Source organism: Odocoileus virginianus, chromosome 16 (assembly GCF_023699985.2).
Source record: "Odocoileus virginianus isolate 20LAN1187 ecotype Illinois chromosome 16, Ovbor_1.2, whole genome shotgun sequence".
In the NCBI taxonomy this organism is placed as follows: domain Eukaryota; kingdom Metazoa; phylum Chordata; class Mammalia; order Artiodactyla; family Cervidae; genus Odocoileus; species Odocoileus virginianus.
The window spans coordinates 12,321,018-12,344,771 of record NC_069689.1 but is presented as its reverse complement, the minus strand read 5'-3'; the positions used below and the strand labels follow the sequence as shown (position 1 = coordinate 12,344,771).

Genomic DNA, 23,754 nt, shown 5'->3' with positions numbered 1-23,754 from the left:
ATTTTACAAACAAACATAATGAAGATAAAATTGAGATCGGCACATTTAAACTTCACTACTTTTTTTTTTCTCTAGACAAAAGATCATTTGATGAAAATATCCCAAATTTCACACATTGGAGAAAATTTTAAACATCTCAGGTTCTCGCTCTGTAACACTCTCCCCGCCACACCTTAGACCTTTTGAGCACGTAAAAAACTTTGTCTCAATTAAGAAATTAAAAGCTCAAACGGTATAATTTTAATCTTCAGTTTCCATTACAGGCTGATAGACAGATTGCAGTAAGTGATCAAATGAACAAATGGTGATTTCTGAGACACCCATGGAATCGGCTGCACTGTCTCTGCACCACTGTTAATGCATGAAGCCCCATGTAGTATGCAGTTTTTACTCTTGACGCATTAGCATCACAAGTGCACGGCAATTTATCATCGCTCACTGTAATGTACTCGCTGGCACCGCACGCAGGACAGTGGGGGATGAGGTAAAAGTGGCTCAAACCGTAAATCAATTAGAAAACAAAAGCTGGTGCTCCGCGCGCAATTTTAGGCAAATTATATATTACAAGAGGCTGCCAATTGGGTGCTAGCTCCCAGGTGCCTGCTTCTCCCCTCTAACCCTCAACCCAGTTTTAACCCTTTGGAAGAAAAGTCAACATTAGGAAATACAGTTACACAATATGTAAATGTTGTGATAATAAAAATGAAATTAAAGAAGATGCCATTTAACATAAAAATAACCTATTGCCCAGGAGCATTCTCTTGCTACATTTTCTAACTAGGAAGATTAGGCAATCCTGTTTCTGGTTTTTTTAAAAAAAAAAACCCTATACCATGGTCAAGCGCAGCAAAGATGGGAGGAGAAGCTTCTCATTACATCTTCTTTGAATAGATGAAATGTAAGGCTGTGCTCAAGACTCCTAAAGATGCTTTCCATTTAATTATGGAACTTGACCACAACGGTGCTCGCGTTTTTTTCTCATAAAAATACAAGTTCAGCAGACAGGAACTTCTCTACACCCCAAACTATGATAAGTACCATAGAAAAGCTTCCAAACTTGAAAGAAAGGGAATTCTATTGCTAGAATTTCCTTTCACTTATAATGAAATGAAGTTTCTCATAGTCTGACCTACTTACCAGAAATGTGGCACAGCCCATCTCTCCTCAAACTCTAGGAGGTGGGAAAGCACTGCTGCTTTTGTTATTTTAAAATATTTTAAGTTCATTTAAACGGTGGAATGCACTACAGTATTTTTGAAAGTTGGTAAATTCCAATGCTAAAACCCCTAAGTATTAAAAATTTGACCCCTCCCCCTCAAAAAGTTTGACTTATTGGAGAAAGATGACAGTTTTCAAAATTAGAACGCTGAATGTCATAATGACTTGAGGAAAAATGCTCCAGACACTCAAACATCTTTAAATAGCTTTGGACTCTGTGAAAACTCTTCAAACAAGGGCCACCTCCCTAAGAGCCAAAAAGATGGAAAATCAACTCGCAAAACTGTCTCCCTTCCTATTATTTATATACATTTCTTACCAAATATATAAGTTCATGTTCACTGTCCTGGCAAAGTCGTAAAGAAAACTCAAGGAAAAAAAAATGTGCAAATGTTTTCTGCAGATTAATTTTGAAGATTATTTTGGCTGTAGAGTTATGTAATATTTGCAGAATCTCTTAGAAACAGTTGTTCTTATGTGCTTAAAAAATAAGGTGTGCCCACTGTATGTAATTCTGGTTTAAAGAAATATATGTGTTCTGCCAAACACATTCACTTAACAGACTGAAGCGGAATTTGAGGCTATAGAGAAAGGCAAGTAACTGCCATTTCAATGGGGCTCTCACTACTGTGACACCAGCGCCACCTACTGGTGTCATGGTGGAATACATTAGCGCTGCAGGGTTCTTGAAATAACAGCATTTCCCAGGGTATGAGGCCTTCAGAGCAACTTATCCTAAACCCAAACTGGGTTTATCCAGAGTGGCTACTAGTTCAGATTTACTCAAGAGAAATTTGGTTTGTTAAAAAAAAAAAAAAAAAAATCTAACCTTCCCCTTTAGATATGTAATAGTTTTACAAGGATCTTGAAACATTCAAATATTGAAATGATTTGCATGGGTGAAAAGCATTTAACTTTAAATATAAGTATTTTCACAAACCCTGAAAAAATAAACAAGAATAAGAAATGTGTCTATTGCAGACACTGTTTAAACTTTGGACAGATTTTTTTTTTTTAACACATTAAGTCTCAAGGTTTAAAAATACATCTTCCAAAAATTACAATATTAATCTGAAGTTACTTGCAAGTTTCTAAAAATGTTCTTGGATGAAACTTATTATGCTTATACTTTATGGGGAGGATAACTGAACACTCCTCACTTTATAGAGCAAAATCCTATAAGGGTTTTGTTTATCTCCAGTAGAAGCCAGTCCTAACATGTACTTTAACAATAGAAATCTAAATGAAAGCAGAAAATGTGGCTAATTGATTTAAGGTGAGATAGCTGTTTCCAGGATGTACCTACCTACACGCTGGATGGGGAGGGGCTGTCTGGCTTGAACAACAGTGACCCCATAAACACAATTTAGAAACCAGCCATAGATCTTCTGCAGATTTTTTAAGTGATTGATATTTTCACTTTCTTATGCATTATAAATATTTGAAGTTGAGATATGAACAGTTGCTGCAGCTCATGATCAGACCTGAAGCCCTGCAGAGCTCACTTTTAAAAGAGGATTCTTGTTTGCTTATGTCAAGCCCGGCAGCCCAGGGAAGCCCTCCCCGGTCCCTCTTCTATCGGAGGAGGTGTTCCAGATGAGACACAATAATACTGTACCTAGTACAAAATAATCACTGTGTTTGGGAAAGATTAATATCTAAAATCGTTTGTTTGGCTTCAATAAAAAGAAGTAATATTGCTAAATATGTAAGTATGACATTTTGAAGAATTTACCATATTGCATGGGTCTGGTAGCAATGCTTAAGGAAATTAAAAACCACTATAGTCAGCATATTTCATCCTTATTAAAGTTCTGTCTTGAACTATCACTCACATAAAACAAAAATAAACCAAGAAGAAATTTAAATAAAAAACCTATGGATTACAAGAGTTTGAATATGAAAAAAATGAACAATATTCTGGCTTTAAAAAATTGATTTAGCATGCAGCTTCTCTTTATAGTCCCTTGATAAAAATGAAATCTCCCTAACAAACACTTAATAAAACCTGTCAATATCTCTAGAAAGAAAAATGACACAAATGCATTAAGTATTAAATACCCTTGGAAAAAGTCACATATTCCATGAATTTTTGATGTACTATCTTGACATTAATGTAAAACCTTGATATTTATAATTGACAGATATTTAATAAAGTATAAAAGAAGATGGCTGCTGTGTAGCATGCAAATTCCTCAGGTTGATCAGAAATGAAAGATACAGTCATGTACTTAAACTAAACAAACAGTTAATATGTGCTGCACGAATCAGCTGCAGTCTTATTTTAAGCTCACACAACAAACCTTCACAGAGAAGCAAAATAAGCAGAATTCATTATTATGTGAATTCCTAATTCAAAAGCATCTAATATATGAAACGGCTCTGAAACAGCTCTGCACATGAAACAAAATACATTCGAGTTAAAGTTGTTTTTTAACAGTTGACAGTAAACATCTCAGAGATAAAGATAAGCACTTTGAGAACTACATGGAGAGGTATTTCCTAAAACAATTCTTTTTTAAAAAACCACACATTTATCTGGAAGAAAGATTCGACATCCTCTAAGGAAATTAAAAAATAAAATAAAAAGAATTAAGACACATAAATGTCTCTAGGACATAAACACTTCTCAAAATTAGATCTTTACTTTTCTAAAAAATACTCATCTCTAACCTTGACCAGTGTTTATATGGAAACTGAGTTGAACACATTTAATAATCACCTTCCATGAGGCATTTAAATATATCAAAAGGAAAGTAGCGCAGTTCAAAAAAAAGACTCTTAAACACTGTATTTTAAAAAATTTATAGCCTGCTATAATATATAATCAATTGTTAATTTGAAAAATATATACGGTAGTTCAGTGACTTATTAATGGTTCTACAGTATCAGGAATGACAAAATACAATTTAGAAATTGTACCTAGTTTGCTCTGGTTAAAAACCACAGTAACACGCAATTAGAACTTTCCAACTATAACACGTCATAGGTTGCATTTGGCATACATACTAAAAGGCAGGGGACAGGGGAGGAGGAGAAGGAAAATTTATACTTAGAACACGGAGGTTCCCCTTCTAGCTCCAAAAGCAGGCTAATTAGAAGCACTGTCAGGCAGCGATTTCTAGTAGGTCCGTCAACCCTCCTGCTCATATTTCATTTTCTAAGTGGATAGAACACAGTTTAACAGAATGACAAATTGCAAAATATCTATTGAATCTAGAATTTAGTTTTGATGACCATAAATCAGAATCAAAGCACGCTTGGTTCATACATTTGGCTCTTGAGGGAAAAAAATCAATTTTTAAGACTTTTATTTTTAAACACAGATTACATCCAACTCTTCAGGGAATTTTTCATCATAAAGTTCTCTGAATTTACTCAATACGATCAAATAAATACATCAATACACATTAAATTTAAACTGTTTGCTTTTTGCATATATATATATATATATTTCATTTCTATAGCAAATATGTATTACCTTAAAATAAAAATTTTTAATTAAGAAAATGAGATCAGTGGAGAAACATCAACACTCTTCAATAAATTTATAAAATTACTTAACGATGGAAGAATTGTTTTTTTTTAATTGAAACACTGAAATCTATAACCTACATTCAGTTTAAAGTGAAATCTACTGAAACACTGCAAAAGATATGTCTATTTAAAAACTTTATTGGTTACCATTTATATTCCCTGAAGAGGGGCAATCAGCCATGAATCAAATTTAGCATCATCAATCTACACCTTTGACTGTCAATCATATTTGTTCACTCAACAAATAATCATTGACTCCGAAAAGAGTTGACTAGGTTAGCAGTAGAAATTCCACAAACATTGTCTTCACTGTCTGTCTTGAGAGGTGGACGCTGTCACACTCTCGGGGGGCCTGCCTGGCTGCAGTCAGATAAGCGACTTTAAAAGGAAAGCTGAAGCCCGAAGGTGCAGCCCGGTGCCCTCCCTCCACCGCCAGGCTTCCCCACTGTGCGGGCCCAGCCCTGCGCCCTTCTCCCGCTGTGCGTGCGTATGTGCGTGTGTACACACATACGTGCACATGTGGTTATGTTTCTTGGCCCAAGGAGGCACGGGGGGCAGGGGCCATGTCCTTTCTGACCATTAGGGAACCCCCAGTGTCTCGTGGGCGCCTCACTGCCCGCCCACCCCCGTGAGAGGCAAACACCCCACCTGCCCGTGCCCTGGGCCGTGGGGAGAGCCGCCATCGCGGGCTCACAGGACTTCTGCGTGAGCCCGCCGTGGCCTCCAGGACAGGAGAGCAGACGAGCGGCGCCACCCAGGTGCCCAGGCGAGTCGGCTGCGACCAGACTGCAGCCCTGGGCTGTCTGGTCCCCACGCCCCTCTCAAAGGAGCCGTGCCCATGGGCACCGCTGCTACACAGAGACACCGCCCACACGCTTCCAGAGAGGCAGGCCTGGGTTCCTCTGCCTCCGACTTCCATCTCTCACGAATGGAGTATTTTTCTTCAATAGGGCCAAAGAATCTTCTCTCTTTTGTTTCCTCCAAATCTACCTTCAAACACGTTTACTCGAGAAAGCTCTAGTTTAAAAATCTGCGGAATCCCAAAACAATGGCTCTGATGAACTGACTTGCAGGGCAGGAACAGAGATGCAGACGTGGAGAACGTACGTGCTGATGCAGGAAGGAGGCGAAGGGGTCAGGATGCACTGGGAGGCGGAGACTCCCACGCACACACTCCTGTGTGAGCACAGATCGCTGGTGGGAGCTGCTGCACTGCACAGGGCGCTCAGCTCTGCGCTCTGGGGTGACCCAGAGCATGGGCGGGAGGCTCAAAGGGCAGGGGGCACGTGTATGCACACAACACATGATGTCATGTGTATACACACAACACGTGTGTATACACATTCTCACCGTGCTCTACAGCAGAAACCAACTCAGCGCTAGGAAGAACTACACTCCAATTAGAAAGAAGAACCCACTGAGGCAAAGGGGACCCCTGCTCCAAATGGCCAACAAATGTGCCTCCAGCACACTCCAAAGCACCCCAGCAGAGGCACACCCTTAAAGACAGCGGTGTCCTTCCTGGTCACCTCAGATGGCCTGACCCTGAGCCTCTGAATCTGAAAAGGGGGCCAGACAAGAGACCTCTATCTTCTAAGCTCTTAAATCTTTTGGCTTCTTTGCCTTTGACACTCCTCCACCAAATACCTCAACATACGGGTCAACTTAAGGACTCTAAACCATGATCGTATCTCTTTTCTAGTCTGCAAAAAGATAACAATTCCAAAGCAATATTTGCAACTTCTCAGCTTATCCCTAAAGAAACTGGAAACAAATAGAGTGGTAAAAGCAGCTATCATTTTAGATGAATATACCTGCATCAAAAAAGCAGGCTAGAATTATTTATCGTCAGCTTCACAGTATTCTACTTTTCATTTCAGCTACTTCAGATTTTAACAATTCAGGATAGAGTCTGTGGACTCTAAGTTAATCAAGCTAGCATGATCGGGGCCACCAGTCATTCATAAGAGGAGAGAATTCTGACCACCATGATGAAGCCCATCTTCTGGACTGACATTCAGAGATGCAAACAGACCTTGTCCCAGAAAAGGTCAGAGTCAGAGAAACTGAAAGGGAAGGAGAGAGGCAGGGGGGCGGCAGAGAGGGAGGGACTGTTGTTTGGCCACTAAGTCGTCTCTGACTCTTTGCAACCCCAGACTGCAGCATGCCAGGCTCCTCTGTCCTCTGTCCACTATTTCTCAGAGTTTGCTCCAATTCATATATTCAATTGGTGACGCTATTAACAACCACTATTTGCTAAATCCTCAGTGCAAGGAACTCTGGTGAACTTGACATGTACTACATAATTTAATCATCTTGCTTCTTAGGAAATAGGCACTATGATTAGGCCCACTCCATTGCTGCAAAAACTGACGGACAGAGAAATCAACAGTGTGTCCAAGGTTATCACCCAGTTAATAAATGACAGGGGTGGAATAATGGCCAGGCAACAGTTTTTTGGAGTTTACTGAAAGGCATAGAATAATTAGCTATACCACTTATATAAATTAAGTTCTGATACGGTAAATACGTTTTTTTCTTGTTGAAATGCTAGAAAAATCCTTGGTAAATATTGCTCTCATTTAAAATTCAGCACAGAGGGCTTCCCTGGTGGCTCAGTGGTAAAGAATCGCCGGCCAAAATTCAGGAGACACAGGTTCGATCCCTGATCCGGGAAGATCCCACACGCCACGGAGCAAGTAAGCCCACACACCACAACTACTGAACCCGCGCTCTGGAGCCCGGAAGCCCCAGCTAGTGAAGCCCGTGTGCCTAGCATCAGCCAGCGCTCTGCAACAAGAGAAGCTTGTGCGCCGCAACTAGAGAGGCGCCCCCGCCAGCCACAACTAGAGAAAGCCCACGCAGGGACAGAGACCCAGCACAGCCAAATAAATAAATCAACACTAAAGTTTTAGTGCTCAGCACAAGCACAGAGATATTTTAAGGACATTACAAAGCTTAGAGGCAGGCAGTATTAGCAAAACTAAGACTGAATCTGTTATTTCCAAATTACCAGAAAGGACACCATATTTAAAGTCACTACCTACAGCCATGAAATCTCAGACCCAGGTGCTGACATAGAGATCATCTAGCCCAATTTCCTGGTCATTCTGGATGTGAAGAACCCTGGTTCCAGAAAACACACGTGTACCAAATACATGTAGAGATGTATACTCTTTTCCTTCAATACATTTTAAAACACAGGGGTCATATTTGGAATTCACTTTCTGGTATTTTTTTCTTCATTAAAATTATGCCACATCGGTGTTTCGACAACTTCCAATACCACGTTATCTGGAACCTCTATCATTTCATGATAACTCTGAATAGCCTCTAAGACACCCCACAGCTTTAATTAATCATTAAACCAGTATTATCTCCATGTTCTTACACAGACACTATGTCTTTGGGCTACTTTCAATTCTCCTAGTTGTCATGTTGTTAGAAATGAACTTTGGTCCCTTAAATTTTCTGCCTTTAAGCCTAAAGGAAGTTGAAGAAGTCACAAGCAGCCAGTAAGAAATGAACCCCAGGGGTGCGCCACAGAATCTGAGAACCCACATATTTCAGACTTGGGATTCTGATAAAGATGGGCCAACTTCTGATGTAATGCATCGATCCAAAGGATTCAGGAGGGTCCCTACAACTGAGCAAGCCTCTGGAACCTCCACTCTCTGAGGCACATCGTATGAGCCCATACATCATGTATGCTACTTTGTCACCAGCTGCTGTGAGTTTACTTTGGTAAACCCCAATGATAACAGAATCTAGGGTAAAGGTCCCTGCAGCACACAGCCAGCTGCTGGTCACCAGGAAGGTGGTGAGGGTGTGAGGCTGAGATCACAGCGCCGAGGTCAGGGCGTCTCCACCGCCCCTGATGGCACTGGGGTGTGAGAGAACACGGCCACTGGTGAGGGTGCTGGCCCCCCTCCATCGCAGGACCACTCCCATCCCTTCCTTTCCCCTGGTCCGACACTTAACGCTGCGCTCAAGAGGGGCCCACCAGAGAGGAAATCCCCAGCACTATTTCTCTGGGTCCCTGTCAGTAGAGCAAAATTACAACCAAGAGGAGAGGTACGGAGGCCATGGAACACGAGGTGAGCACACGACTCTTGTCCCATGGCCTGGTACACAGGAAAGCTCCCTGCATCTCCAAGAGAGAGACAGACAGGCAGACAGACCGAGAGAGAGGAGGAGGCAGAGGTGAACAGTATGTCACTGACAAAGAACTATGCCGAGAAAAGTGTAGAAACCTTTTCTGTACCCCCTGAAAAGGGAACCTGCAAACATATCACCCTGAGATTTGACAAAGGAAACAAATATTTTAACATTTTTTGGTAAAAAAAAAAAAAAAAAATACCCCCATTAAAACTGCAATAAACTGAATTATAGGCTATAATTTATTAGAGTCACACTAGAATGTTATTACAGTAAGTCAAGACAACTCACATATAATTTAAAATGCCCATGCCTTTCGGTAAAGTAGCTGAGAGCTTTCCTTTTGATTAAGCAAAATTATTTTATATTCCGCTTCAGTTGATAAAAAAAAAAAAAAAAATCACTCTGGTTTCAAGAGTCCATAACTCTTTCGAGCACTGTTCTATCAAAAAATAAAAATTAAGATAGTGTCACTAAGATGTCATTGGTATTTATTAGCTATTTCTCTACCGGCATTAAAATTTCTAACGGAAGTCATAAAGAAAAATTCTTCTGGAGTTAGAGTGTACCTTGAAACAAAACCGGGTATGAAACTGAGAAGGTTTAAGGGCTGGTCAAGTTGTGCAGGGTTGTCTGCACCAGACTCTGCTCGGCTCCCACCTCTGAGAACCAGCCAACTGAGAGCCCAGCAGGACAAGCAAGAAAATGCAAATCTACTTCTTTTTCCACCAAAAAAAAAAATTATTTGCCTTATATTTCTGTAATTAAATGCTTTACTGATCAATAGTTATGAGATGGATTTCATTCTCGTTTTTATCAGAGAAAATGCTGTCTCACTTTCTGAGAATAACACCATTAAACACCATTTTGTTGGAGCAGTCAATATCTGGAAACAAATTTCCAGTGAGAGAACAGTATCACCAGTACACAGCTTTTAATCGCCACCTACAAAACAGGCAATTATCAAATTGTTCACTTGGAACCAAAAGCAAGGAACTGAATATATTAGCTAAAGTTACCTTTTGACGTAAGATGACCTCTGATTATAGTCAGAGATGAGAGAATATTTTAGAACTGGGTTTTGAAAACCAGGTCTAACCCTAACCCAGAGTCCCGAAAGCTGGGGAGCACCCCTGCTCAGGGGCAGGAACGGCAGTGACAGAAGTGCAGGGGAGAGCGCCTGACGGGCCAGCAGGAGGTCGGGGAGGCCCAGGTCGCAGGGCGGCAGGAGGCCCGGAGGACGGGGCCCACCAGGGCGCGTCGCTGGCGGTGGGAGCACCCAGACCCAGCAGCCTGAGGAACTCTCACGTGTAGAATATTCTTGGTGAATGCCGTAAGTGAAGACCGAGGGGACAGGACATTATCTCAGAGGCACAGGGGCGTTGTGTAAACCCAGGGACTACAACCGGGAAGGAAGGAAAGATGGGGATGGAGAGACAGCATCCAGAGCGACGTCACAAGGCCCGGGCACAGGCCACTGGGCTCGTCTTAACTGCTGGCCAGGACTCCTCCTCAGAGAGACCAAGGGAGGCGAAGACACAGAGAAACTGAGCTGGAGACAGCAAGAAACAGGAGGGGTGCCTGTCGCCGGCTCTGAGCTCTCTCTCAGTAAAGCGGGAGCAGGGGAGCCTGGGGGCAGCTCGGGACTGCAGGGACTCTGAACCACCACCTGGGGAGTAGCCGGTGAGCAAGGCGCGATGAGGCATCTCTCTGGCCAGGCGGGGGCTGGCCTGTCTGGGAGCTGACGGTCACCTGCACACTCCTGATGATGCTCCTGGGCCGGGATCAGAGGCTGAGAAAGGGTGGCACGGAGCCCCGGGGTCTGCTATAAAGGGCAGTGCATACGCCTCCTTCCTAACAGACGAGACGACAAGGGTTTCAGAGTTAGTCTCAAGAGACTCAGGCTGGGGAAGGCGGTGCAGAGAGAACCTCTTTCTAAACACTTAATGAATCTGCTGCAGAAAGAAAAAAACCTGTTTTCCCATCTGCACTTGCAGACGCCTATAATAATGTGACATTTTCCAACATAGGTTTTTCTAGATCATTAGCTTTGTCAATTAAGACTCCATGCTCGGCAAAATGACCATTGTTTTTTTCAGTCATCTTCTAATTTCTAAAAAAATGTTGCAAAAACCTGGAAGTAATCTTATATATCCCTGAAAAAAAATGTGATGTGGAAAAGTTTCCCCAATTCTCACAACTAGTGTTTGGTATTACTCTCCAGAGTAGAATGATTTACTCCCTGTCCAGTGATTCACTTTGCCAACCCTAAGATAGTTTAAGATTCCTCTTATTTCAAATCGTCAGATAACCTCCAGTGACCTCTGCATTTCTAAAACTGAAGTCTGCAAAATACCACCTAGCATTTGACTTCATACCATATTAAACTGCTCTTGAGTTGCTCCATTCATTCATTCACTCACTAACTTGTTCAACAAACACTGCCGAGTGTGCGCTCTGGAGTGAAGGCTGTACCCGATGGGGAGCAAGTGAACAGGATGTCTTGGCCTTCTACACTCCTGGCGCGTCCTGTGTGCTGGGTAAGAGGAGGTCACAGACAGGCTGAGAGGAGGAAGGCAGAGCAGAGGGGTGGTCCAGCCAGGCAGGCGGCAGGGGGTGCAGGGAGGGAGGAGGGGCAGGCAGAGGCAGCCCTGGGCTCCCCTGCTGAGCCCGCCACACACAGCAGCTGACCCTGGTTCGCTGTTCCCACTTCCTGTTCCTGCTATGGGTCAAGCCCCAAGGGGGACAATCAGTAAGACTGGCTCCCCACACTCAGGGCCAATGACATCATCGCGGGTAGGCCACCCGGATGGGCAAAACACGATGTGTCACGGCAGACTACACGCCGTGTGCTGGAATCACACAGAAGGGGTTGCAGACGTCGTTGGGAACAAGGTCAGGCAGTGACTCACGGAGGAGGGGGCACATGAATCAGGTTTTCGAGTGGGAAGGTAGGAAGCGTCCTGGGCAGAGAGCACCCGGCAGGTGGGTTCACGAGGAGGGGCTGAGGTGTCCTGGGGGGAGAAGCATGTGCAGAGCAGCAGCAGGAGGGGGCGAGGACCCTGTAGGGGAGGGGACAGGGCCCAGGGCACTGGGTCTGCAGGGGCCCTCACCGTCGGTCAGCAGCCTCACCAGGAACAGGGAGACAGTACCTGCCCCCCTAGGTTTGCTGGTACTTGAGGAGGTATCAGTAAGTTAGTATCCTTTCGGGGGGTGGGACTTGATTTTAGTAGATGTTGGTAAATTAACAGAAATGATGAAGGTCTTCTTGGAGCTGATTTTTTATATTTTTTTAATATTTTGGCCACACCACACAGTTCCCCAACCAAGGACTGAAGCAGACCACAGCAGTTTGACACTGCTGAATTCTAACCAGTGGGCCACCAAGGAACTCAAAGAAGGTCTTCTTCAGGGAAAGTAATTTACCAAAGGATGAATCAAAACACAGAGCCAAGGACATAGAGAGTATGGGGAAGGGTCTGGTAGTTTGTGAATCTGATCAAAACCATAGGTCTGAGGTGGGAAGACCTCAGCCACCAGCAGTAAGAACTGTGTCCCCGAGGGGCAGAGACCTGCCTCCAATGATGAGAGGGAGTCAGGACACGGATCCCACCCCAGTCAAGCCCTCAGATGAGAGCATGTGCTGACTGCGGATTGAGAGACACCTGGACTGGAGGATCCAGAGAGGCCACGCCTGGATTCCCACACCAACCGTGAGGGAATAAAAGTGCACTCTTTTACGCCTTTAAGAAACACACAAACAAAAAAATGGGCCTGGGAGAACTTCTCAAGGAAGTTCACACAAGCACATACATGCCTTTTGAGTCAGGATGGACTGGGAGCTGCTGTAGTAACAAGTGTCTTCAGTAAATGTTTACACCTTTCTGCCTTTTAGGAAAGAGGAAGTGACCATATTTACCAGCAAAAAGGAAGAAGATGAAGAGAAAAGGGAGTAAGTGACAGAACAAGGACTCATGGGCATTCCGTTACCAAGAGCACAGACAGAAGGGCTGGTCTGGACAAGGAGCAAAGGTGAAGAGAGCGGGGGTGAAGCTACGGGGAAACTGAGGAAAAGAGAGGAGCCACAGAAACTAACGGTGGACAAGACACCTCAATTCACCTTAAACTGGAGGCCAGAGACTTTGCTCAGAACGAGGGCATCTGGTCAGCTTTACGACCATTAAGAGTGTGGTGACATGGTTTCTGGTCCCTTCTGCCCCTATCTGAGCTCAGCATTCACTCAGTCACCTGAAAACTAATACTCTATTTCAATCCTAAATTTACAGCTCTTGCAGACATCCAAGCTCTTTGAAACATATGCTATGTACTCTGAACAAAGACACTGGTTAGTTAAGATGTGATAAACAGTTGCTTCTACACTGGCAGTCTCAAACAGAATCCAGTCCAATATAGAAACCCATCTGAGTCTCTTTAATTTCCAAAGTTCCTCATGAAAATCAGGCACTCTGAAGGCCTCCATAAGGCCCATCTTATATGCTTAAGGATTTATTTTGGTCTCTTCAGCTCCATACACCTGTTTTATTCTGTGAAACAGATGAAAACTGTGACGCATACAGGGGACTGTAAGAGACTCTGGACAGGGGCCAACAGCAGGCTCTCTGCTACTCCAGAGTCCTGCAGTCCAGGGTGCTGCTCCCTGGGGGCAACGTCCAGGCCTCAGCCCAGACCCACAGACCCCGAGAGCGGCGTGCAGGAAGCACTGTTTTTAACAAGTTTCCAGGTGACTTACGCTCACTCGAGTTGGATCCAGGAGCTGGGTGTACTGCCAGCTGCCACCAAGGAGGAGACAGTGAGGATCTCTGCTATCTGATCAAGCCCTCCCCACGCCTTGCACGTACATATGTGCACACAGATGCACGGTGGCAGGATGCAGTCTGGGAGAACCTACACTTCACACTAAGGTTTCTGGCCCCATCTCTGCCCAGATCTGCCCACTTGAGGTTCCAGGTCATTGAAACTCTGCCAAATAGAACATATAAAACCTTAACTTTCCCCCTTAAGCTACAGTGTATTTTTTATTATATTTACATATAGTTTCCAATTTTAAAAATAATTTCACTTAAAAAAAAGAAAAAAAAAAGTCAAAAAGGCCTCTGACACCAAGGCCAAAGACTCAACCACATGACTTTTTCCTCTAAAGTAATCTTAACGACCTCTAACATGACTCTTTCAGCCACATTACTTTTTCTCAGGATCCCTAACATAGTTTGGGACCTGACCTGCAAATAACTGATCATCAGTATTTACTCAACATACATGTATCAGGGGCCATCAGGCTCCGAGCAGTAGAAACAAAATCGAAGAAAGTTTGTTCTCTGCCCTTCCGACATTGAAAATGGCCCCATTAAAGAAACTAGTGAAATTAAACAGGTGACTCATTAACAAATAATTAAACTCTGAATCTGCTGGGCAGTGAAGACACAGGTAAACGCGAGGCACCCGGCTCTGATGTCTCCTCCTTCCCGCAGCAGGCCCTCTCTGCCCATCATTCCTGCCCAGCTTCACAGCGCGGAGGACCACAACCCCGACGTCAGGGACTCATCACACCGCTTCCAGAGGCCCAGTCAGCCTGTGCAGAAAAGGGTCTGACTGAGGCAGACACTGAATTTCATTGTTATCCAAATCAACTCTACAGTAACAATAAAATAATTAACATTCACTGAGAATCTACTATGTGCCAAGCACATAAAATATCCCAGGCATTTTACAGCTTAACAAACTTAAACCTCACGGGATCCCTGTAAGGTTGGTACCACCATCACCCCCATTTTACAGGTAAGGAACGATGCCCCAGAAGAAATGAGCCCCAAGTCACCCAGCAAGGAAGGGGAGGTCTTTCCACATCTACTCACCTAATCTCACGTGCTGCCTCAGTATAAACACAACACACATCACAAACAAGTGGGTGGATCCACAAACAAGTGGGTGTGTGTTAGTCACTTAGTCATGTCTGACTCTTTTTGACCCCATGGTTTGTCCATGGATTTCTCCAGGCAAGAATACTGGAGTGGGTTGCCACACACTCCTCCAGGGGATCTTCCCAACCCCGGGATCGAACCTGGGTCTCCTACACTGCCAGTAGATTCCTTACCATCTGAGCCATCAGGGAAGCCCTTGAACCAAATGGGGGCCCCTCCCATTTCTGTGAGGATCTGTACTTCACAAAGAGCTCGTCACTCCTCAGTCAGTCCTCCAGGACCCACGTGGGATGCGGCCAGTGCCTCCCCTACCAGAGTGGGAAGCTGAGCCACCCCTGGGTTACTTAGAGGCAGGCCGTGACTCAGACCCAGGTGTTGATTACAAATTGGCACCTCTCTGGCACACACTAGACACAAATATGGAGAAAAAGGGGAACCAGTGTTGCCCTAAAGAGCAACATTATAGTATTTTTAAGGATTTTAAAGCAAGATCTAAGTATCTAACCCTAAAACCCCTAGGTCCCCTTGACAGAGCCAGTTTCAACAGCAAGCAGTTACCTGTCCACAACATATGCTAGATAAGGTGATTTCTTTTCCCCATCTAACCACTCAACAGCCATAAATTCTTATATAAAATTAGATTTTAAAGAATATCATGAATGTACTGGACACGACATTAAACACAGGGGAACGTTCTCACAACAACCTTTTTGTCCTTCCTGTCCTCCTGAACAGCTGTCCACATGGGTTAAGGGCACCACTTGTGAAGTTAGGTTCTGCTCCTCCTACCAAATACTAGGATTTGAATATTTAAGTGGTCAGTTTTGTGGAAGACCTGACAAGTAGAAATCCAACTTAATTACAATGGAAAAACTAAACAATTCCCTGTCTGGCAAATTCTAATCATGATGCTTATCTGCAAAGAACCAGGTAAGTGAAAGTCGCTCAGTCATGTCCAACTCTTTGTGACCCCATGGCCTATACAGTCCATGGAATTCTCCAGGCCAGAATACTGGAGTGGGTAGCTGTCCCCTCTCCAATGGATCTTCCCAACCCAGGGATCAAACCCAGGTCTCCCGCATTGCAATCAGATTCTTTACCAGTTTAGCCACCAGGGAAGCCCCTCAAAGAACCTAGTAACAGTCTAGTAAAAACAGCACACGTGAGAGTTTATTTTGTGAGTTGCATCTTTTGTGTGGATGTTTCATTACAGTTGCAACCTGAAAGTTAAAAAACCACAGAAACAAAAACTCTATCAAGTCCTTAATAATGGAGCTGGAAAAGGAAAAAACCCTTCAGTTTCTGCACGTGCCAGGCATTCACTTCACGCTCCAAACACTGGCCTTTAGACCACCAAACACCGAAACTTCAGTTCTGTATGTGAAAGTGTTCCATGTACGGTTCCTGGCAATGAGTTGAATTTTGTTTTAAATAAAAGGCTGGGGGCCCAGATGTGGAAGAATTAAGATTTCTCTCAATTTCTTCTCATCCCATATACCTGGGTTACAGAGAGATGGATCACAGACTTAACTGCTCAAGGTAAGGTGAGAAAACTCCCAGAAGCGAATGTACAAGAACACCCTGATGATCCTGGCCCGGCCAGGCTCTCCCCAGCTCAGCACTCCCGATTCTATGGGCCAGATGAGTCTGCGTTGTGGGAATGTCCCGTGTGCTGCAGGCTTGGCAGCCTCCCAGGCCCTACTGTTAGAGTCAAAAATGTCTCTTTCCCAGAGGGAAGACTGCTCTTGGTGGAGAGTCCCTGGGCTTGGCAAGAAACTCGTTACAAGGACACGAAGAACACTACCTTAAAAATAAGATAAGACTGATAAATCAGACTTCATTAAAATTAAGAACTTCTATTCATCCAGTGATATCATTAGGAAGGCGACGAGGCAAGCCACAGACTGGGAGGAGACAGTCAAAACAGGTCGCGTGAAAGCCACACATCCAGAAGACAGGGAGAAGGGAATGGTAACCCACTCCAGTCTTGCCTGGAGAATCCACGGACAGAGGAGCCCAGTGGGCTACAGTCCATGAGGTGGCAAGAGTCAGATACGACTGAGCAACTAAATCATCATCATACAGAAGAAAACGCCAAATTATTAACACAAATAACAGAAGGGGGCGGGGGCAGGGGCAGGGGAGTTACTGCTTAATATTTACAGAGTTTCTGTTCATGGTGAGGAAAAGATTTTGATAGAGGTGATGGCTGTACATTAGGGATGTAATTACTACCACTGAATTGTATGCTTAAAAACAGTCAAACTGACAAATTTTACGTTACATATATTTTGCCATAACTTGAAAGCTTAGTAACATGATATAGTACTCCCCCCACAAAATACACCCTGGACTTTGATGATTCATTATAAAAAATGTAAAATATATCATAAATCACTTACACTGATTATATTTTTAAAGGATAATCTTTTGGCTATATTGGGTTAAATAAAATATATTATTATAATTTTACTTTAAATGAGTAAGATTGCCATGGGCACGTCCCTAAAGAAGGTGTCCACGTAATTAATAAGTGGGTGAGATCACCCTCAGCACTGCTAGTCACTGGGGACAGAAGCTGGGGCCACAAGGAGACAGACACATGTGCACAGGACGCCCCGAGGCCCAGGGCTGGGAAGGAGCTGAGCAAGCGGGACGTTCGTGCACCGTTCCCGCCACCAACAGGGTTCAGCTGCTTCAGAAGATAGTCTGTCAATGTCTACTGAGGCCGGGTGGTCACAGACACGACTGCCCCACACCCCAGTTAAGTCTTCTTCCAAGAACACCCAGAAGAAAGGAATGCGTTATGTCCACAAGGAGACATATACAGGATTATGTACAGCAGCTTCGTTTACAACAGCCGAACAGTAGGAACCACCGAAATGTCCACCCATAAGAGAATGGATAAATGCTCTGCGGTACATTCACACCCTGGAGAACTATACAGCAGCGCTCAGACACTAAACCACTGCCGCCCCAGCGACATGGACGGAGCTCACAGACGCCACCCCCAGCACAGGAAGGCAGAGCTGAGTCACACTGCACAACCCTAATGCCAGGAGGCTGGTGAGCAGGCAAAAGCAGCCCTCGGTGACAGAATCCCCAGGGCTCACCTGTGAAAATGGGGCAGGGGAGGGCACAAAGGAGTCTGGGGCGCTTCCTGGGATGAGGAGATGCTCCATATCTTGATTTCGGTTCAGGTATGTAGTGTAAAGACGAATCTGTACCTGCTACCTGTGTGCTTCGTGTGTGTAAATTAAATCTCAATTTAAAAAGTCAACAGAATGGAACTGGAGGAATCAATCTGCCTGACTTCAGACTCTACTACAAAGCCACAGTCATCAAGACAGTATGGTACTGGCACAAAGACAGAAATATAGATCAATGGAACAGAATAGAAAGCCCAGAGATAAACCCACGAACCTATGGTCACCTTATCTTCGACAAAGGAGGCAAGGATATACAATGGAAAAAAGATAACCTCTTTAACAAGTGGTGCTGGGAAAACTGGTCAACCACCTGTAAAAGAATGAAACTAGAACACTTTCTAACACCATACACAAAAATAAACTCAAAATGGATTAAAGATCTAAATGTAAGACCAGAAACTATAAAACTCCTAGAGGAGAACATAGGCAAAACACTCTCCGACATAAATCACAGCAGGATCCTCTATGACCCACATCCCAGAATTTCAGAAATAAAAGCAAAAATAAACAAATGGGACCTAATGAAACTTAAAAGCTTTTGCACAACAAAGGAAACTATAAGCAAGGTGAAAAGACAGCCCTCAGATTGGGAGAAAATAATAGCAAACGAAGCAACAGACAAAGGATTAATCTCAAAAATATACAAGCAACTCCTCCAGCTCAACTCCAGAAAAATAAATGACCCAATCAAAAAATGGGCCAAAGAACTCAACAGACATTTCTCCAAGGAAGACATACAGATGGCTAACAAACACATGAAAAGATGCTCAACATCACTCATTATCAGAGAAATGCAAATCAAAACCACAATGAGGTACCATTACACGCCAGTCAGGATGGCTGCTATCCAAAAGTCTACAAGCAATAAATGCTGGAGAGGGTGTGGAGAAAAGGGAACCCTCTTACACTGTTGGTGGGAATGCAAATTAGTACAGCCACTATGGAAAACAGTGTGGAGATTTCTTAAAAAGCTGGAAATAGAACTGCCATATGACCCAGCAATCCCACTTCTGGGCATACACACCAAGGAAACCAGATCTGAAAGAGACACCTGCACCCCAATGTTCATCGCAGCACTGTTTATAATAGCCAGGACATGGAAGCAAGCCAGATGCCCATCAGCAGACGAATGGATGAGGAAGCTGTGGTACATATACACCATGGAATATTACTCAGCCATTAAAAAGAATTCATTTGAATCAGTTCTAATGAGATGGATGAAACTGGAGCCCATTATACAGAGTGAAGTAAGCCAGAAAGATAAAGACCATTACAGTATACTAACACATATATATGGACTTTAGAAAGATGGTAACGATAACCCTCTATGCAAAACAGAAAAAGAGACTCAGATGTATAGAACAGACTTGTGGACTCGGAGAAGGCGAGGGTGGGATGTTTCAAGAGAACAGCATGGAAACGCGTATATTATCTAGGGTGAAACAGATCACCAGCCCAGGTTGGGTGCATGAGACAAGTGCTCGGGCCTGGTGGACTGGGAAGACCCAGAGGGATCGGGTGGAGAGGGAGGTGGGAGGGGGGACTGGGATGGGGAATACATGTAAATCCATGGCTAATTCATTTCAATGTATGACAAAAACTACTGTAATGATGTAAAGTAATTAGCCTCCAACTAATAAAAATAAATGGAAAAAAAAAAAAAACCATATAGGGAAAAGGACAAAAAATGTAAAAAAAAAAAAAAAAAAAGTCAACAGAACATTTCCCAAACTGTTCAACTTTGTCACATGGTGAGTGTTACTCACCTGAGTTACTGGAGGGCTGTTCCCTTTACTTTTTCTACTATGTATTTATTCTATCAATATTGATCACATTAAATAACTGACGCACTCATTATATGTGACATAATTCAGCAGTAGATTTGTATCATTTTTAACTTTTTCAATTACTTGCCATGTATAATGTCTGGGGAGACTAAAGATAATCTTACTTTAAAAATAGCTTATAATGTTCAATGTTTGGAAGCGATTATTGACCTTTACTGTCTTTTTACAGTACAGCCTATTTTCATGTGATAAAATCTTAAACCATTCAAACCTTCCCTGCCTCTAAGTTTTTGTCTAGAATTTTGGTAACCAACCTTGTACCAACCAGCAAAAGCCTCCATCACCATAAACCGGCACGCTCTGCTGCCGTCCGGCTTCGCCCCATCTGTCTCACTTCTCCCAGGAGGCTGAGGAGGGAACAGCAAGCCCCCTGAACACACTGGGCCGAGACTGGAGCGGCCACTCCACGCCCCTCTGAGCTGGGAGCAATCAGGGCTGGCCACGCAGCTCACTTCACACCTCATCTGAGATTCGCCTCTTCAAAGCCCCCAAGGGGCAGTGACAGGCAGCCTCTTAAAAAAAACTCTATTACCGAGGAGCAGCTTGCCTTCACTCCTCACCGGGCTTCACACGCCCACAGGTGACACAGGGCAGGTCCCCTTTCCAGTGACAGACTGAGGGGGCGTGAGGGGCAGGTCCCTGCTCACGGCGACTGCGAGCCGCTGCCGGGGAACAGGGCTGCAGGGCTCTGAGGTCCGCTCACCAGTCCTCCCAGTGCTTCCTGCTCAATCCCATCCTTCTAGCGTGGCCAACAGCTTCGTCAACCAAGAGAGGCTCAGTCTACACACACAGTCTCCCTGGCTGTTCGCCACCCAGAAACGGGGTCGGCATGCCTCCCAGGTCCGCAGAGCTGCCCCAACAGGAGTGTGGGCGGGACAGGCCCAGCAAGCCAGCTGGACGCCACCGTCAGCTCTCCGACCACGTGCAAGGCTGAGTGAGTGCCTTGCTGAGACGAAGCATCTTCTTTAAAATAAAAAGCAGAACAGTCAGTGAAGTCGGCTTGGGATGACTCTTTCTCGGGGCACGTCTGACTTGGCCCACACCTCTGTTCTCACGTGCTTTTCATTCCCAGAGCAGCCTGTCCAGGAAGCTGGTGCCACCCACCACTCTAAAGGAGACCCAGAATGGCACCCAAACGTGCCGACCCTGCAGGCGGCCCCCACCTCCTCTCGGCCTCACCCAGGAACTCTCCTTCTTCCCCGGGAACCAGGCCCCTGGCTCTCGCTGCACACCAGCACTCTCTGCTCTGGGCGCCCGACGGACAGTGGCCAAGCCCTGCCTCTGAGGGGCTTTCACTTCCAGAGGACTCAGGGGCACATGTGCACGCCTGAAGCATTCCTACTGCTTGTGGTAAAATGTAAACCAGATGGCTGGGCTGTGAGCACCCGCATGCGTCGATGGAGTGAGCGACCGGCTCCCCAGGGTACAAAGTGAGGTCAGCATGGCATCAGAAAAGGGGCCTCAGATTCAGGCGGGAAGCTAAGGCCTCATGTACCAACCACAGGGGTGAGTTTAAGTCCTGAAACAGATGGACCAGCAAAGAGGCCTCCGTTTCTTCATCTGTCAAATGGGAACAACAGCCAGAAACAGCAGGGTGGTGGTGAGGATTCAGCATGCATCCAGTGAGGTGCCACCGCACGCTGGCTCTGTTCCCTCCCTTCCAGCCTGTCTCCCCACCCTCTCTCCCTCTGCCCCCTCCCCCGTACACCAGGCTCTGGCTGCAGAGTGGCCAGGCTGTGTCCCTCCCCTCCTCAGCAAACCTGGACCTCCTTCAGTGTCAGCAGCCCGCCCCCTCTTGGAAGACTCTCCTGACCCCTAGGCCTGCTGCTGCTGCTGCTCCCCTCACCTCTAGGCAGTGCCTCCCCAGCCCCGCTCTCCTCTCACGGGATGGGCCCAGCCCTCCGCTTGAGGGAGAGCGCCCTGAGACCAGAGACCAGGCGTGCAGCCCAGCACCCGCCAGGGCTCCTCTCACACCAGTGGTGCTGGGTAACGGGGGAAAGGCCTGGATGCACCGGGACTCCTGCGTGACTGTGTGACATGTGATGTGATGTGTGTGTGTGTGAGAGAGACCGATCCTTCCCAGGGGCTCTTTCTCGGTTTGGGAATACTCCTCCTAGATCCTCCATACACCCCGGTCCAACACTGCGCTCACTGAGGAAGCTTCACTCACATCTACGGCAGCTGCGACTCAAACACTGCTCCTGTGACTACACTGCCCGCGCTCAGTGACGACGTGGTAGCATTTAGACACAGCAGCCGTGGCTAGGTAGTCCCTCCAGCTACTGGCCTGCTAACGGGAAGCTGCTGTCCTTCTGGTTCTAGAAACTACAGCCACTAACTCCCATTAGACTAATGAGAAGACCACACAAGAGCCAGGACCTCTAAGCCAATGGTAGCAGTTGATGTCAACACCATCAAAAAAAAAAAAAAAAAAACAAAACAGGCTTATTAATTTTAAAGGACTTCACAGCATTTAAGGAAAAAAATGAGACTGACACAAAGATTTCAGAACTCATTAGAGACAGCCTGGAAATCACTGATATATTTAAATTGAAAGCTGCTCATCTGACAGCCCTTCGTTCAGACATGCTATTGTGTGTATGTCACTACGGTTAAGGTTGAGTGAGCACTTCCATTAAAACCTTCACCTTCACAAGCTTATAATTTCACAATAAAGATTTGCTCCAGGCTTGACTTTTGCATACAAAAGATTTCTGCTTGAAATATATATTCCAAAGTATAAAACAAATCTGTCTGGACTGAAAACTCAGATACAAGGATTACTTTCAGTGTCTTGGGTTTAAATAAGTTAAAATAAACCAGAAATTTAGGATCAAAAGTTTCCTTTCTAAACCACAAAGGTTAGAAATACAGAAAGGGTGGGCAAATCAGTTTAGGAAGAAGGGGAACATACTAAACTTAAAACAATTTTATTCCAGAAACCGCAAGGTCATCCTACACTAACTCTCTCCCAAACTCTTCTCAGCCAGTTTGTCACCAGATACTGTCAATTTGACCTTTAAATACTTCTCAAATTCCTCAGGCTAACTGGTCTTCTGGCTTCCTTGCAGCGAGGTTATCTGTAAGCAAGCAAACACACCCAGGCAACGTGTGACCGCTCTGCTGCCCGGGGTGCCCTGTGACACGAAGGGCACTGTCCCCAAGGCCGCCGTGGTCTCCCTCCCTCCCTCTCAGCTCCTGGCAACAGGCCTTTCTGCCTCCTGCCTTTTATGTCCACTACTGGAGCTTTCTTTTTTGATATCACTGAAACATGCTCAAATCTGGCTTCTGGTGAATTATGTTAACAGGACGCTATGTTTTAAAACCACATTTTATCCCCTGATATCAGCTGTGAGACAGGGTGGGATGGAACACTGGAAACTGAGGCGCCTAAGCAGGTGTCATAAACCCAACTGCAGAGGTCACAACTATTCCCTCCCACACTGACCTGAGCCACAGAGGCTACAGGCATTCCAGGGAGGTGCCCGGACCCGCCTTCGGGGAGCTGGTCCCGGTGGCACACCCCTGCACAACCTGCCTCAACTCCGCGACTGTGGCCATGGCAGGCCACGCTGTCTCCCATTCTCAGAACACATCCTGCAGCCCCTGACGCCATCCCTCGGCTGATGGCATTTCCCTCCCTTGGCCAGACAATTCTGCCCTTCAAGCCCCAACTCAGGTACCACCTGACTGCCCCCAGGAGCTCAGGCGGCAGTCATGGCCTCAGTTTACCGTTTGCTCTTCAATGTTTCCTGCCGGGTGTCTTCCTCCCATCTCTCTCTAAACTCCCACCAGGCAAGGGTCTCAAAGGACTTTTCTATCTCTCCAGAGCACCCATCACTGACT

The 23,754-nt window shown here is 45.1% G+C and overlaps 1 protein-coding gene across 2 annotated transcripts in view; it reads right to left on the bottom strand.

Moving 5' to 3' along the window:
- SETD3 (SET domain containing 3, actin N3(tau)-histidine methyltransferase) overlaps nucleotides 1-23,754 on the bottom strand; it is a 76,453-nt gene that overhangs the window by 15,041 nt on the left and 37,658 nt on the right. The window lies entirely within an intron of this gene.